Raw genomic sequence first — 17568 nt, forward strand, 5'->3', positions numbered from 1 at the left:
TCTATTCTATTCTATTCTATTCTATTCTATTCTATTCTATTCTATTCTATTCTATTCTATTCTATTCTATTCTATTCTAGAATTTGTTCATGAAAATGGGAATTCAGAAAAACCTCAGTGACTCTATATCCTTTTTTAAATGGAAATTAGATTTTGAGAATTAAAGATACACTTAAGCAAGTTACCGTTATTAAGGAGATCCCAGTACATCCCACTGCTATCATAGCAATGAATTGAAAATACAGTGAATTATAGCAGCATTAAGGATCTCTACTTGAAAGTGTAAACTCTCAAGGCCTGAGGAAATAAATAAATTAAACAAAAAGGAGGGTTTGCACAGAATATGTGCAAATAACATGTTTCATTCACCAGCAGGAGAGTTGCTATTTATTTTAATTTGCTTGCTAATGAAAGATATCAAAATTCTGCTTAAAAAGTCAAGAATAAACAACTTGCAAAGGCTAGCACTGAGACAGACAGCCTGTAAATGCTAGGCTAAACCCATGGAAAACAATTCAATTCATAGCTAGTTAGGAGAAAAAGAGTGGCGGAAATAATTAAGTCAAACCAAGAAGAAATAAAAATAGGCAAGCTGAAAAGAAGGGACTGATTTTCACTGCAGTCATTTCAATATTGTCTTGATCACTGTAGTTATAAAGTTCTCTTAAAAGCTGTGAGTTTGAGGGTTTTTTTAGAGTTAACTCTTCTGCCATGTTACCTTGTTCCTTGTTACCCACTAGGTAACAAGGGATAGAATGCAGAGTTCCACAATGCTCATCCAATTTCAACCCCCCTGCTATGTGCAGGGTCACCAACCACCAGACCAGGCTGCCCAGAGCCACATCCAGCCTGGCCTTGAATGCCTCCAGGGATGGGGCATCCACAGCCTTCTTGGGCAACCTGTTCCAGTGTGTCACCATCCTCTGTGAGAAAAACTTCCTCCTCATGTCTAACCTAAACCTCCCTTGTCTTAGTTTAAAGCCATTTCCCCTTGAAGACTTGGTTCTTGAGTAAGAAATTCTCCCTGCCTACTTCTCAAAATGAGCAAAGGAAGTATTAATCTCAAGTATAGGAATTAAAGGAAAAGAAAAAGAAAAAAAAAACAAAAAAACACACACACACAGAAAATTGCAGCTTGTCTTTGATTTAATGACTTATCTTTCAAAATCCAAAACTGTTTATTTACTATCACCTGTAGGTCTTTGCTGTCTCACTGTTCTGCAAAGAATAAGCACTAGCTGGGGACTTTTATCAAATTTTGGAGAAACTTGACTGGACTTTGATCCAAAATTCACCAGGAAATTCAATTTTGTAGAGACCAAAACTGATTTGAATTTAATAGAGAACAGTTTGGACCAGAAACATATGGGGGTGGGGGAGAACAAATCAGTTGAAGGTTAAAAAATGTATATAAAATTATTCTTGTTCTGTAATGGACCAATTTGTTCAAAACAAAAAGTGTCAAGAACAGTGAAACAAATTACAACTCCAAAACAAACAATGCTAAAAGTAAAACAATGTGTTTTATTCAAACTGAGAGTCTATTTCCAGGTTGTTGGGTTGTTTTGTTTTGTTTCATTTTGTTTTTATGCTCTTTTTCCAGAAAGCAGTCATCATTTCTGTTTCAGGATGAGCTAAATCAAAATCAATGTGAAGTTATTCATGTTAGCAGTGGAACCAGTGGGACCATTATTCACACAAATGTGTTTTTCTTGTCTTTTATTATACGAATGTTTTATCTGTACAGAATGCAAGCTATTATTCTAATAACTGTTTAATATCTGAAAATATCTTGAATTTCCTTTTTCTGAAATTTTCCTATGCTAAGAAAATTGGAGTTTTCATAGTTCACGTTTGCTATGTGATGTAATCCACCTTCTGCTGCTGACCGGCTGTAGGTTTTTGGGGGTAATTCCACTTGTGGCTTTAAATGCCTTGTGCCCAAGCAGAGAGATGAAAGGGAAACATTTGAGTCCACAACACCACCTTCAACTGTGTTGCTGCCCCTTGGCTCAGGACATTCAGCTGCTCTTCCAACCGCAAAGCCTTAATGAGCCGAAAAGATAATTTTAAGGAAAGGTCTCGCTGTACACAGATAGGTCACTGGCCCTTGGAGCAGTCCATGGTCTTTGAAACATGAGCACAGTGGGGCTGCAAGAGGACAATAAAGACAAAATTTAAGTGATGTGAGTGACACTGAGGCAAGGTCAGTACAGCAATATGAAAAGGGACACTTGGGACTTATTTGCAGCATGAGAGTTGGCCCAGAGCATGGCTGCTTTGGAGACTTTGCTTCACTAATATCAAGTCAGATTTTGGTGCTGAAAGACTCAGCATGAGGGAAGAGAGAGTTGAAGAGCAGGGCTCGAGGACGCTTCTGCCAACTAGCTGGAGTTGGCCTGACCCATCCAGCGTGTAGTGCTCTCTGCTGCTGGCATGCCCTATTGTCTTCCAATATGCCAAAGTGATGAACATTAGCAACTGTTTTTCTTTTCTGCTGGTGCTGTTTCTCTTGAAATCGCAGAGGTTTTCAGAAGAGCTGATACAGAGGAGTTACAGCTGGGCACAGTTGTTGACAACTGCTTTCCCAGTAATAGAATCTGGTGAGGTCAGGGCTTGCTGCTGCCACAGACTGTGTTGCTGCCACTTAGTGGGGCAACAGCTGAAATCTCTAAAGCAACTTCTTCATAGCACCCTGAACAGCCTGGGAATGAGAGGATATAGTATTGATCTCGGTATAGCAAAATGGTAAGACAGGCCAGCCCGTATCTCCCTTCATTCTGCCAATCTGCCATCTGCTGTCCTTTCAGTTTTCCCCGCACCACTGATGCAAGCAGCGTCCAAACTTCAGCACATGTTTTGCAAACAGCAGAGCCAATTGTGCTGCTGCTGTCATTCTGCCATCAAGTGTCAAGTCTGTTCCAGCCTACTTAACTCTTTCATTTGATAAATGTCACTATGGCTTTTTTGTTCTCCTCAGCACCATATGCTATCGGGTTAAGAGTCAACTGTGTTTCTCTCCACTCTTCTTTCCTCCTGAAAGATCACTGGCAGCTGACAGCCCCAGTAGGAACTGTAGGGAAAGAAGTGCTGCATGCTGAGAAAGTTGTAAGGCATGGCAGTTCTGCCTCTCTGCCCTGGAGTAGGGCATCTTTTCACAGCTCACAACAAACATGGGGCAGAAACCTGCGCATGCCCTGTGGGGATAGCAAGAGGAGATTGCATGGGTAAGACGGAAGGTGTGAGGATTGATACACACTCAGAGCTTTTTGAATAAATCAATTAATAGGAAAGACACAAAATTTGCTTATAAAAATGTTTGAGAGTTTTATTCATTTCTTTAAATGCTTGAAAGAAAGTGGTGACACAAAAGAAAGTCAAATACTGAGGAAATACAGGAGGTGAAAAGGAGGGAACAAAGCAAAAAAGCATAGTGAAGGATCTTAACATCATGCATTTAGAGACTTTACTCACAAATATTCAAGGTACAGATCTCTGTTATAAATTCTACACCATTTGGCTCCTCTCTTTGCAATTTTTCTGTAGGTAAAAGTGTCCTTACCACAGCGGGCAGTCCTCCAGCCTTTCACTCAGTATGCATTGGGGAGACCACTGCCCACCACCCATAAGAAATGAGAGGAGTGGTAGTATCAGTGGTGGGAGACAAGCCCACTAAACCTCACCCAGTGCTGGAACCAGCCCCAAACCAGGCCTGCAGCCAGTGCGTGCTACATCGTGATCAAAGACAAAAGGCCTAGGGTTGCAGTTACATTTGGAAATTGTTTTTTCATTAGTTTTGTAATACGAACTGGGGAAAGTGGTTATAAAGATCCAGTCTTCTCCTTTCGTGCTCTATTGAATTTGCTCACTCAGAGTGTTTTTTCTTTTTAACTCGCCAGTTTGGAAAATGCATTTCAACCATGTGTCATTGCAACTACACTGCCAGCTTCTGGCTGAAAACGGGGTCCTGAGCTCCTGCTTCAGGAGATGGGTTTTTTACTCTGTGTTGAGTCATGAAGTTCTAGGCAGCATACTGCGAGTATGATGATGGCTGCCAGGTCTGCTATTTTTAACCACATGGATTAAAATAGATGTCCCTTTGTAGAGCTGTCCTTCAAGTTTGTTTCTTTATGCGGCGCTGGGCAACCTTAGTGTGTCTGTTGGAAGGAATGTGGGAATTCAGGTTCTGTAAAGGCACTCTCCTCTCATAATTGTTACTTGAAGGTTTTTATATGTGTGCTTGGCTGTTGTTTTTTTTTTATCATTCCTACTGCTGTGGAAGGATCTGGGTACATGACCTGTTTTCATTTTTAATTTATATGCTGCTATTTCATTCTTATCTTCATATATCTCATCTTTTGGACTCCTCTTTTCAAGCAAAGACTAGTTTATTGTGTGCGTATACAGTAAAACGCTACGTATTTAAGAGGTTACGGTTCTTTGCTTGCAATTACAATGATGCTTTTAATTATTAATAAATCAGTGATTAATAAAGTTTATTAACAAAATATGATAGATAATTCCTAGTTTATTCATTAACTCCATAAGTTAAACATCCTCTGCATATTTAATGATCATTCATCAAGCCAGGTTCTGGAAGTTGATAGATAGCCCATGCCGTACCATTAGTATACAAGAATGACTTTTCTAACCTAGACTGCTAACACATGAGTCCCTGAAAATCATTCCACAGCAAATTCTCCTACTTATCTAAGAAAAAGGGACTACACGTATGCCAGTCCAAAAGAGATGAAAACTTGATTTGAAGAAAAAGCTGTTTCTTTTCCTACAACTGAGATATCTTACACAGTTGGACTGAAGTGACAACAGTTAGGAGAAAAGGAACTTCTCGACAGTCTGAATATCGACCAAGCCCTAGAAGTAAGCCATCCTTTTGCTTTTACTATGATCCTTGTAGTTCTGAGCTGAGTTAGGTTAGTGCTGTTCTGCAGAACTGCTTTGTATTCCGTTTTTGCTGTGTACCTGGCACAGGTGAGAGAAAGAGAAAGATGGATTGCCATTCCAGAGCTGTTGCTCTAACATCACTCACTTGTGTTTTGCCCACTTCAGGGAGATGAAGGCTACTGCTCTCTGCCGCCTTCAGTAAAAGTATTGCAGGCATGCCTCTGAGTTACACTTGCACTTGTGTTTAGTGTAAAATGAGGGGCTAAGAGGAGCAGCGTGTCTAAAAGGGCCAGGAGGGAGGATTAAGAAGTATGTTTTCTCTATGAATGGACTGAATTTGAAAGTAGTACTCCAACTAATCTGTCAAAGCAGAACACTGATGCAGTACACATTGTGTTGGTCTCTCTTTTCTCAAAATTAAGTGCTTGCTACCGACTGGCCACAATTAAACTCCCTGGCCTTTGTAAAGAGATACTGTGTTTTTTTACTAAAAATATTCTCCTTTGGCTGAAATAAGAGAATGAAATAAGAGAATGAAACTAGATAATCGCAGGATGCAACATTAACTAGGGAGACAAAAATGGATAGTCAATTTAGTCCAAAGCTTATTGGTCCATTATTTCATATCAACAGACTCTTCAAAAGAAATTACAGTGCTTACTCAGTGGAAACCAGAGCTTGTTCCCTTGCAGCACTCTCCTGGATGTTCTTTAGCTCAGACAGTGTGTTGATGTGTGCATTTTCCTTTGGACAAATGAGGCAAATTGAATGCCCTGAAACATCTATAGATTTTGCTACTTTCCACTTACTTTTTCAAGATATTCAATAGATAACAGAGAGAAATGCAGACATCAGAAAATTTGAATGAGAAGAGTCTAAGTGGAAGATTTTAATTAAAAATATCAGCCCAGACACATGAAAAGCAACAGTAACATGAGAGGGATGAGTGGCTAGAACTCAGGGACAAGGGTTGAGTTTTGCCTCAGCCTCTGCAGGGAAGTCCAGTCCAAAGAACAAATGTGGTCTGCAGACCTGATCCAAACCAGGGCAGTGTATGGCTCTGGGACCAAATCAATATCAGGAGACAGAGCCCATTAATCTGGTTTTGTCCCTTAATTCTACAATTTTTAGTCATTTCTACAAAGTCAAGTTGATTGTTTTGTGATCCTGGGAAGGGGCTTTGTTACTTGACATGGCCAGAAGCACATGAGTAGGAAAGGCACAGGCTATGTGCCCTGTCTCCTTTCTAGTGCCAAGCAGAGGACTGTGATGGGTATAGACTAGGGAGCAAAAAAGAGCTGCTTGTGTGAAGAAAGGTGTGACCAAGTTTGGTGTTCATTTATTCTCTTCTACTCAGCTGGTGGATATATAGTTAAAAGAAAAGAAAACCTCTTCACCCATCTCTTGGCTATCAGAGCATGGCCCTTCAATTCATGCCCCAGGAGAGACAGCTTCCAATAGCAGGCTCTTGCTCTCTCTTGATGTCTGCCTGTTTTTTGTTGTTCCAACAGCACATCCAAAAGAACTCAGATAGGAAGGCTAAGTTCAAGAGGCCCATGGTGAGCTCAATCTGTGCAGCATCTGCTTTCTGTTTAAGATGTGGTTCCAGCTCCTGTGCCGAGACTGAAGGGTGCCCAGACACAAGTGGAGAAGGGTGCCCACTTGGAGAAAACTTCAGCAGCAGCAGGGAGAGGAACTGAGCAAACACCAAAGAGAATGCAACCAAGGATGCTACAGGTGCCTGTGTTTGCTGGCACCAAAATCAGCATTCTTTCAGTGGGCTGTGTGCTATGGCATTTTGCTTTGTCCTTAAGTGTATCTTTGCTTGATGCTTCCCTCCCGGAAATGCCAACGAATGATTTGTCTTTGAGTATGACTGTACACTTTCCAGGACCACTGCAATTCACTTTATCCCCACCGATCAGCAGCAGCAGCAATTTTTAGACCTTTTATAACCCCTTACTGGGCAACTTGATCAGTTACCGGTCTCCAGTGAGGTGGCAATGTGTTTCATGACAGCAGTGAGGCAGGGAATTGGGTGACAGTTTTGTATCTTTTTCCTTCCACTTCCATTAACCCAGGTTCTTTCTTTTCTACTCTTACAAATGTTTATCTGCCAACTTCTGCAAAGCATCAGCATTTTTTTCACTGTCTTTTCTAACCTGTGGACATTGCGTGGTATGTGGTGAACTATTCACTCCATATTCTTTGTGATCTTTCAGGGACGTATAGTTTCTTTCTATGTGCATCCTCTTTACACATTCCTAGAAACATAAAACAGGCAGTAAACCTAGCAAAAATGAGAAACAGTTTAATGTAAGGGAATGGCTTGAGAGAATCCTCAAAAATTTGGAACATGTACATGCTATTCAGCCTCGAAGGATCCTGAAGCTGAAAAGCTGTTAAAGCAATGCTTAACATACCCTGACTAACTTTGCTCAGCTTAGTTAGAAATTCTCCCTTCCTGTGCTTTTTTTCATTCTCCCTACTTTATTTTCTGCATTAATGTATTTGGAAGGATCCTACTCTTCACTAGGAAGTAAAACGAGGAGATAAATAAGGAAGGGAATGGTTTGGAAGGCTAGTCCTCCAGCAGATATATACCTTCTGTGCAGTGAGTATCGTATACCATACCAGCTTCTATTTCTTGTTTCAGTAATTGTGTGGTGACCTGAAATTTGAAGCAGCATGATACAAGTGATTGTGCTTGAGAATTGTTTTTTCTCCAGCCAACAGAAACTGAGCTGCAATAACCTTAATTAACATTTGCATGATTGTGATTAGTAACTTACAAAAGTACTGTTGTGGTAACAATACAAAACATTATTTAACAGTTATTGAATTATGCTGCCTTTATTCATTATTTTAAAGTCACAGTGAGCGGCAAACAGGATATGTCTAGTTGATTATGTCATTAAGCATATTAGGTAGCTGTAAGCTGAGATAATTAAAAAAATGTTGAGTACTTTCTAAGGCAAGTAGGATCTACAAGAAGGCCAAATGTTTCCAGAGGAGTCCAGTTAACGCATCGAGGTCACCCAACTTGAAATTCAATTCCAGATTGTTTGTTATTGTTCACTGATAGTTTCATATGCTTATTCTCAACAAGTGCTATTTGAGCACTAATGTCTAATTCAATTAAATGCTACATTTCCTTATTTACTGCTTAGCTTCAGCAGTGCTGTGAGAATTGGGGCCCAGGATAACTCTTCTTTCAATAGCAAATTATCTCATGTATCAGTTGTGATGGATCCAGGGCTAATTCTGCACTAAAATTAAAGCTCCATGACTTTGTCTTGTTTGTGCTTTGAATTCTTATGTGAACACTCAGAAAGCAGCCAGCAAGGAGGAAGCACTTACTGAAGCAAAGGGAGACAAAACCTGCAAATTACTGAAGAAAACTGAAAGGACCTACTTGTGGCTACCAACTAACATCAGGTTATTGGAGTTTTACTGCAGAAACAAGGGCAGTAACTCCCTTAAGAAGGAAGCATGGGAAGTATCCACTGTGATGTTTTGCTTTGACTGAGTTGAAAAATGCAGAACATTTTAAAGAGAGAGAAATTTATGCTTTGGTCTTACAGAACTCAGAATATATCATCATTTTAAAAAGATCAGAAAGAAGAAAAAAAAAAAATGAAAAAAAAAATTAAGTGAAAAAAAGTGTCAGACATGATGAGGAAGTTAGTTTCATTCTCTCAACTCAACCTAAGGATTTATTACTAGAGAACCACTTATAAACATTTGGTACCTCTTCTCCATCATTTACATACAGCAACAAAAAGGTGTTTCAGTGCTGTAGGACAATACTGCAGTTTATATTGCTGAAGAACTTCCACCAGATGAAACATTACAGAAAGAAAATCATAAGATGAAAGGATATCTTCCATTAAAACTGCTCACCTTTGGATTTATTATGGTGTATACAGAGTTAGAATTCAATGCTTATTCTTCCAATTTTCTTGTATTTATTCTGCTGTCATGCTTTCTTGGCTCCTAATCTTCCTTTTTCCTCTCAGCGTTATTGGTCTGTGTGATTGCACATGACCTGTGAAGTCCTTGTAACTGGCTGCATCCAACAATCTTTACTCTGGTATTCTCAGGCATTTCTGGACATATTTAGAAATGGCTTCGATTTCCAATCTCTGCATGTTAAATTATTCTGATTTAAAGATGTTGAAAATTAGCAAAGATGTGTTTTTGATTAATTTCTAAGACCCATTTTTTTCTGAGGTTGTATTTCTCTAAACTTGAGTTTTCTAGGTTTTGGAAACAATATGGACGTGAGATAGACTAAATGACAAGGGGGTGAATTATTAGCCCTTTCAAAATGCTAGGAGAATCTGTACTTTGCAGAGCAATCTGGGAAGTACGATGTGTAGTTTGGAGGACCCACTAGAAAAGTGACTGAAATATGAACTAGAAAACCAAGATCTTTTTAAGTACTATAACTAAATTCTAGTTATACATAAAAAACTAACCAAACAAACAAACAAAAAACCCTAAAGGTTATGCCTTGCAAATGAAGCAAATCTAACAGACCACTATGTACATTAATCACTACATGTTCAGGTGTTAGACTGAAGAATCCAAAATATCATTTCAATTTAGTATATAGAAGACCCACATCTCTTTTTATTGCATGCTTTGGCTGCTTTTTTGTGTGTTCTCGACTGTGAATTTTGACTGCATGATGGATATGGAATAATCCAATTTTGCATAGCAAAACTTGGCAGGCTCCACTGACTTTTTCTGACTCAAACATAAGATGTTTAATATTGCAGTTTCCACATCAAACTTGAAAGTTCTTTTTAGTGGACAAAACCTACAGCAAAAACAGAATTTTTTCTGAAGCTAGTCACCCATCCATTAAAGTCAGTAATAAGGAGAAAATGCTATTAAAATTAAAGCATGTTAAAAGGAGAAACTTGCACCACCTCCATTGGAACAAATGAAAGAACAAGAGCTTCTATTGACAGTTGCTTTATTATAGGAAAAATCCTTTTAGGAGTCATTGGATTGTGTGGAGTTATCCTGTAAAAGCAGTCTTGCTGCTATTAATCCCTGGCAGCTGGAAATTGGTGCTCAGGCTCTGTTCTGCCAACTACTTTTGTAGAAAAGTGGTAAAGTTTATGCATTTCTACTCAACTCTATTTGCATCTTCTGCTAGAAGCCTTCACAACTGGGCACTCTTCAGAGATCACCACTTCAGTAGTTCCACTTAAGAGTTCATTGAGCTATCACTGGGCAAAGGTGGTGGAATAAAGTCCTCAGCCATAAGTAAGTCTCACTTCTTGAGCAGAGGCAGTTGATTCAGTTGTGAAAGATAGATGCTGAGACGGGCAACAACATAGTATAGTCTATGCTGTGGGTTTGATGTGTAGGAAGCTGCTTGTGTATGGTTCAGCTGTTCCATTGGGTCTGCTGGGAGGGCATCAGTGCCTGGGAAAGTGATGGGCAAGAGAGGTGGTGAAGGACTGGAGTAGCTCCCCAAATCCACCCCCGATGCTCACAGACCCATCCTGAAAATCTATCTCAGCCTATTTAGCGGGGCCATAAAGCTTGCTAGTGTCTGTGATTGCTCATTAGCTTATATTCATGACAGCTATTCCTAAGGAAGGGAACCTGTAACCTCTGCTTTTAGCATGCAAATTAAGCAAAGTTTGGAGTTACTACACAAAATCACCAAATGCCAGGCTTTCATTACCGCACTTGGTTTTTCAGAATACAGTTTTAATTGAACTAATTATCACAGGCTTCCACAGGTATTTGAGGCTTTAACAAAACACTTTATAAGAATTCTAATTATGCTCCCACTAAAGGTAGCGACAAAAGCACTTCAGTGGTGTGGAATCAGAGCACATGTAGTGCGGATTATTTATGTTTCTTGTGCAACTAAATAATGACATAAATTGGCAACCAGTGCAGCTGGAAGCCTTAAACTCAGGTACCTGTGTCTCATTTATTTAGTATATGTAGGCCCCTAAATCAGGAATAGGTAAAGCTAATAATAAGCTGAAACAGAAGAATATCTAATTTAAGATGTCGCCAAGAATAGCACCCTGAAGCTGTGGAAGAGGGAAGCACCACATCTCACACTCACTCCAAGTGAGTTAGCCTGCCAGCATTAGCCCTAGTGCTGCAGAACCTCCCTGGCACAGCACCTGCTGCAATGGCATATTGAGATTCCATCCCACACTTGCTGAAGTATGTGTGTCTAATTTGGTCATGGTAATTAGGACTCTGTATGAATTAATAATAACGATCTTATTGATTTCAGCAGGATTACTTATCAAATTATCAGCTAATATGTGCAAATAAAGGACTGTGCTGCCCAGAGGAGTGGGTATGAATAACAAAAATGTTTAGATCAAGTTTCCTATGGTGTCTTACTGTGTGCTCCTTTATACCCACTGTGACCATGGTTATGCAGTGTGCACAGGCAGTCATTTCAGAATGTAGAGAGGATGGTGGCTTTTGCACTAAAGAAACTTGTAGCCTGTCTGCTACTGAAGAGCCAAGTGGGATTCGGATGCCAAGGCATAGGGTAACTTTGGGTGTCTGAGATAACTGCGCAGGACAGTCGGGTATGACCATTCGCTTGGCCAGGCAGGGTGCTCTACAAACAGAACCACCATATTAAATGGTTCCAAACTGTCTGGTTTAGCCACCTCAGCCTTTCCTCAAATGTCTGCCTGTGGCTCCTATTGTACTTGAAACACTATAAGATGCTGGGAAAGCAGCCAGCTCTCCCCAGCAGAAAAACATACAGACAAAAGATAACAACAAACTCCATCACACATTGCTTTAATGAGGGGGAAGATTAAGCTTACTTTGCCAAGCTTTCAATAAATGTGTTGTGGGTAATCTAATGAGGGATGTGATACCTAAGGACAGTAAACACAGGAACATAGAACAAAAGAGCAGTTATCTCACAGCCCCTCACCCAGACCAGATCTCAAAGAGATACCTGGATCACCTGTCCTAAAAAGCATCATTTGTGCAGACAAATTCCTCCGTCTTCCCAAACAGGTCATTCAAGAGTCTATTTTTCCTTAACACTCAGTGCTTTTCTCATTTTTTTATCAGCCTCACTTGCTGTAGCTTAAACCCATTATTACTTCTCATAATCCCAAGGCCGCAACTTGTGGAATATTTAGTGATTTACTGTGACATCTTCTCAACGTTGTAATCTCTTAACTTGTTTTTATTTTTTCTGCTGGGTCATATTCCCTAGAAATTCACTAACTCCTGGTTAGCATTTCTCAGACCTATGTCTTGCAGCTTCCCAAATCTTTTGTGAAGTATATGAGGTTAATCCTAGCTCCCAGTATCTCCCTCAAATGGCATCAGAACAGCCAAACACTAGCTGTATGACTAGTATCACCTGTCCCAAGAGTTTCACAGGGCAGTTAAAATCAAGAGAAAAGGGTATTTGCAAAAAAAAGGTCAAGATATAAAAGCCAGACAGAAAAACCTGGACTGGTGATCATTCTTTTGCATACCGTCTCTCATGGCTGATATAAAAGTCCAGATTTCATTCTTGAAATTGTTTGAACTTCAAAAGCTGTGAACATTTTCAGTGAGAAAGGAAGGCTTCCAGAGTCTCGTGTAGTTCCACTTGAAGAAAGACCTTTGTTTTTTCTTACAGTCGTTCAATATTTGGCTCTTTTTATCTGACCTCGCATCTAGTTCATAGTAAAAATCGCAGCAGTAAAATTAGTTACTTCTCTCCCACCTTGAAATTAGATGGCACTGTGAACTGAGTGCTAGCACATTCACCTCTACAGGACCATCTGTTTCTGACAACTTTAATTTTTCATAGTCTGAACATGAAGCATTTGATTGTGGAGGAAGTGTCTCTGTCTGAACTAGTTCAGTCTTCCTGCATCCATGGAAAAGCAGACATACACGGTAGCTCAAAAAGATGTGTGAGCTACCCTCACTCCACTCTGCCCACTACAGCAAGTTGAAATTCAAAATAATACTGTGTAAATGTTAATATTGTCAGTAAGTTCCTCTGGGTGGGGGAAAGAAGGGCAAGAGAAAGTAGTATTGCAATTACAGACAAATCTGAGCAGATGGACCATCAGTGTTTTGTCCATGACCTCTCATAGTTCACCAGAGTTCAAAACTGTCTATTTTATCCCAGACATCAGCTTCCAAACTAGATGAGTAGGAAAATTCTTGAAATAGATTGCTTTAGAAACACCTTAACGTCAAGGATTTTCTTCTCTTGATCTTGCACTTGATTGTTGTGTTTTACCTGCAACAAATCATGAGAATGAAAGGTTTTCCTTCACACTCCAGTGTGACTAAATAGGGTGTATGTTATTAAATATATAAAAATGTGAGTGCTACTCTGAAAGCAATGACTCCTATTTTATTATGCTTTATTATTATTTATCATACCCAAGATGTCAGAGGCAGATATTGGTGGTATGACTACAGAGGTTGAACCTTCCCACCAATGTTCCCTTACATATTGCTGCTATGTGACAGATGGCACCAAAGGGGCAGTCTGACAAAATGGCATCTGAGATGGAAGTGCATATGAAGCAAAGGTGTGTTATTGAATTCCTCCATGTAGGAAAAATGGCACCCACTGACATTCACTGACACTTGCTGAATGATTACAGAGACCATAAATATGGATGTGAGCACAGTGAGGTGGTGGGCAGTGCATTTCAGTAGTGGTGACAGTAGTGGGTCAACTCCATTGGTGTGAAAGTTTATGAACACAACATGCAGGCTCTTTCTGGTTCATCACTGGTGAAAATGCTTAGCTAATGGTGGTGACTGTTGAGGAATAGTGTTTTGTAGCTGAGAATTTGCTCCATCAAACAGCATTACTATGCTCTTTGTATCTGTTGTAGTTTCCATGGAAATAAACAGGACACATTAGTTTTGGAGCAACCAACCTATCCATAGTACATACCTTGAAAATATCTTCTTAGTGAACTACAGTCAAAGGGTCATATTGATTTCTGGCATATTGTATGTTCAGATCAGCTGGAGAGGTATTTGCATCTCTTCCAGATGAGATCTTAAAGCTGAAAAATTGTGGTAGCTAGAAGAGCATTGTTGAAATAACTAGATTATCTGCTTGGCACTTTAATAGCATCTAAACGGCATATTTTTCAGCTGTGAAATAGAGGTCTTTTCCACTGTTCTGGAAACACGGGATTCAAGGTGGCTTCATGGGGTGTTAATGGATGAATGATCTGCACCCTGCTAACAATATTTCATGAGCAACAGTGTAGCAAATAATAGTCTATTACACTGAGCCACCACAAGCCATCTGAAAAAACTTATTGCTGGGTTTAACATCCCAGGTTTAGGCAACTTTCCACAGGAATATGCTTTGCCCACTTCAAAGCACAACACGTCCCCACTGTTAACTAGCAGCTACTTAGATTTGGAAGTAATGATGTCAAATTTCCACTCTCTCCCCCTCAGCAACTGAATCCCTGATGGCTAGTGAATGGTATGGTTATTAGTGTTTCCTCAATATGTACAGAGGTATATGTATGGAGCATTTGTTTTTGTATGGGACACATTTTTTATTCCATATAGATTTGAAGAAATACTATCTTTGAGACTCTGTGGTAAAACAAACTTGATTTTAAGCTGTTAAGCAAAGTTCTTGAGCATGGAAAGGGTACTCTGAAAGGCAAAGTGACCTGTGGAAGGTATGGGATAGCCAAAGTCCTGCTGATTAGGCAGATAAAACCAGCTGATTACCAAAAATAAAAATGAAAAATGAATTTTAAAATAAAGAGAAAAGAGGATGTAAAAAGTCAGTGATGTTACAAATTAATGTAGTGAACACTAGAGGTGTTCAATGTAACTAACACCCTTTAGCAACACTGCTTCTGTCCCTGAGCAACCTACACACTTCCATACTACATTTTGGACCATTCTCCCTTTGGCCAGAGTTTTCTTAATTGTCCTTTATGATTTTCCTCTTCCTTCTCCTCTTCCTTCTCCCCCTCCTCTTCCTCTCCTCTTCTGCCCATCTTGTAATTATGTCATGGAAGAAATTTATGACATACAATAAGGATAGGCCAGGGAAGGATTTAAGATGAAGTCACACAGTGCTTTCTTCAAAATACGCTGCCTTTAAAATCTGTTTTCTTTTGCCTTTTCAGTTGCTAGATGCTAACATAAGCTTTTCCTTGGAAGTAGTATTAGAGTGATCAACATTTTAAATGGAGTGAACCTATTCTGAAGAAGAACAGTTGTAATGACGCGTGTGATTTCTAGTGAAATCTTATTCAGGCTTGCTCTCAAGAGCTTTCAAACTATTATTTAAGGGACAGATGCACTAGAACATGAAAGAAAATATCTGCAAATAGCTTGACTAATGATTTGTTTAAAGTTTGAAATATGTTTCCAAGAGTCAAGGTCTTGCTGTTTATCCATTTTGTTTAACAATTGTTCCTGTTGTTAACTTCCACCAAAATAAATTGGCCCGCTAGCATTAGAAAAAAGTATCCCCTGAAATATCTACTCCCACTGATAAAGGGAAAAACTCTTTGAGTCCAAGCCCTCTGCTTTGACCCCATCGCAGGGTGAACATTACACAGAAAACTGTAAACTGTGGTGACATTTTGATGGAAGAGAATGACAATTTATCTCTGATCTTTGGCAGCTCAGCTGCTGTTGGTATAACTCTTTTAATTTTATTCCTTTGAAGTTGGATCGTGTCAGGATGAGTCAAAAAGAAATGCGAGTTGCCCTAATCTACATGGAATTAAGTAATTCAAGTAATGGTGCCAATAGCAGTCACTGATGCAGGACAAAAATTAACAGAAATTCAAAAAGAAATTCAGAAATGTATTTTAGGTTGAATTAGTTTTATTTGTATTTTTCATCCTTTTTCCTGTCTTTCTCCTTCAGGCAGAAAGAAGATAAAGGACTCTTCCTTTATCGTGCAATACACAGTAAAAGGCAACAACTTCCTTTTTCCAAAACCACCATCAAACATTCTTGGAAGTACAAAATAGCATTATGAAGATTTTCTGGAGGGCTGACAAAAACTCTGGCCAATATGCAGCCCTCTCAGCAAACCTCAATGCTCCTGCCTTCTCTCTCACTTAGGTGGCACTGGGCTTTGCTTCTCTAGTACAGCTAACTGCATGGGGCAGTAACTTTTCTTCCCGTTCCAAGACAGCAGCAAGAGAGGTTTCCCTTCAGAGGAAGCTATCATCTCTTTTGTCTCACTCCTCTTTCAAGTTGAAGCAAAAACCTTGGTGACCACTCAGTTTTTGTCTCCACGTTGTTATAGTTCCCTGCAAATTTCCACAGTTGTACAGCTAATTTCTTCTTTTGGGCAATAAAATGCAGCAGGGAGACTCTTAGAAACACCTAGGAAGGCAGCATTTTCCCTGATTAAGTTAATTTTGCTTGGCAATTTCTTTTGCTCTTTCTCTCACTGCACATGCAGCCTATTCCCCTGCAGAGCTCAGCGTGAGCAGCAGCCTGTAGAAGCAGAATAACAGCACTTTGTCTGCAGCAGGAGATCTCGGTGCTTGGTGCTTTTGCTTACACTTAACTGGGAAAATTGAGTAGGGAACCAGAGACCTGAATGAAGGAGAGAATATAAGGTATGAGTGGCAACCTCCTTATTTTAACACCTGAAGGTAGAGTACATGCAAAAGAAAAGAGAGAGTCATCGAAAGACGTGTCTCAGAGGGGTTCTGCCCCACATTGACCTTTTCTTCCTGTTTTACACTTTAGTTATGTATTGTCGTTCTCATACCTGTGAAGTTACAGTGACTTGTCGAGTAGTGAGAGTAACAGCATCCCCACTGGAAAAAAAAGAGGAATGACACTAGGCAGCCGATCCTCCCAGGGAAGAGGTCATTTCTGTCCTCAGTTGGATAGAATCACTGCTTGCTGCTAGCTCATTCCATTCCTCTCAAATTGGTATCCTGACAGGCACTGGGCAAATTACTTCCAACACCTAAATTTCCCTGGCTGTGAAGAGAGGAGAGATTTATATATTCTCACTTGGAGAAGTGTGTAATAAGGATTAATTAGTTCCTTCTTATATAGCAGTTAGTAAAGCTTATTTTTTTCCCTAGGAGGGCCAAGTGCAATACACTAATGTTATTAAATTGGTGTTTAACCTAATGGCTCTTTCCCAGCTGTAGTTTTACCAAGGAAAGAGAAGAAACAGGACTCCAGTATATCTCTTTGAATCTGAAGCTAGTTGATTACTCCTTTATTTGCTGGATGAGCCCTCAGTTATTTCCCATCATTCTCCAAAGATTCCAACAGCCCATGTTCACCAGCATCAGCTGGACATGCTGTAAGCTGGTATTGCTCCACCAGAGAGACCACACCAGGATACACCAAAGCCTGGTCCCTTCCTGGAAGCCCTTCACATGAGAACCTGCTGTGGGCACCCTGCAGTGGCCAGACTGCACACATGAGACGAGACTTACAGTGGGCTAACCTGTCCCTGGACTTAGTTCTGGCACATGCACAAGTGGTATGCTTTCTTCTTGCTGTGAGACAACTGAATTTCATCCAGATCTCTTAATACTACTTTGCCCTGTATCTCACAGTAGGTCCTTTTAACTTCTGTCTCTAAATGAGGCAGAACTTACTAGCCTTGGGCAGTATTTTTAAATACAAATGTAAAAGCTGTGCTAG

Source organism: Excalfactoria chinensis, chromosome 1, assembly GCF_039878825.1.
Source record: "Excalfactoria chinensis isolate bCotChi1 chromosome 1, bCotChi1.hap2, whole genome shotgun sequence".
In the NCBI taxonomy this organism is placed as follows: domain Eukaryota; kingdom Metazoa; phylum Chordata; class Aves; order Galliformes; family Phasianidae; genus Excalfactoria; species Excalfactoria chinensis.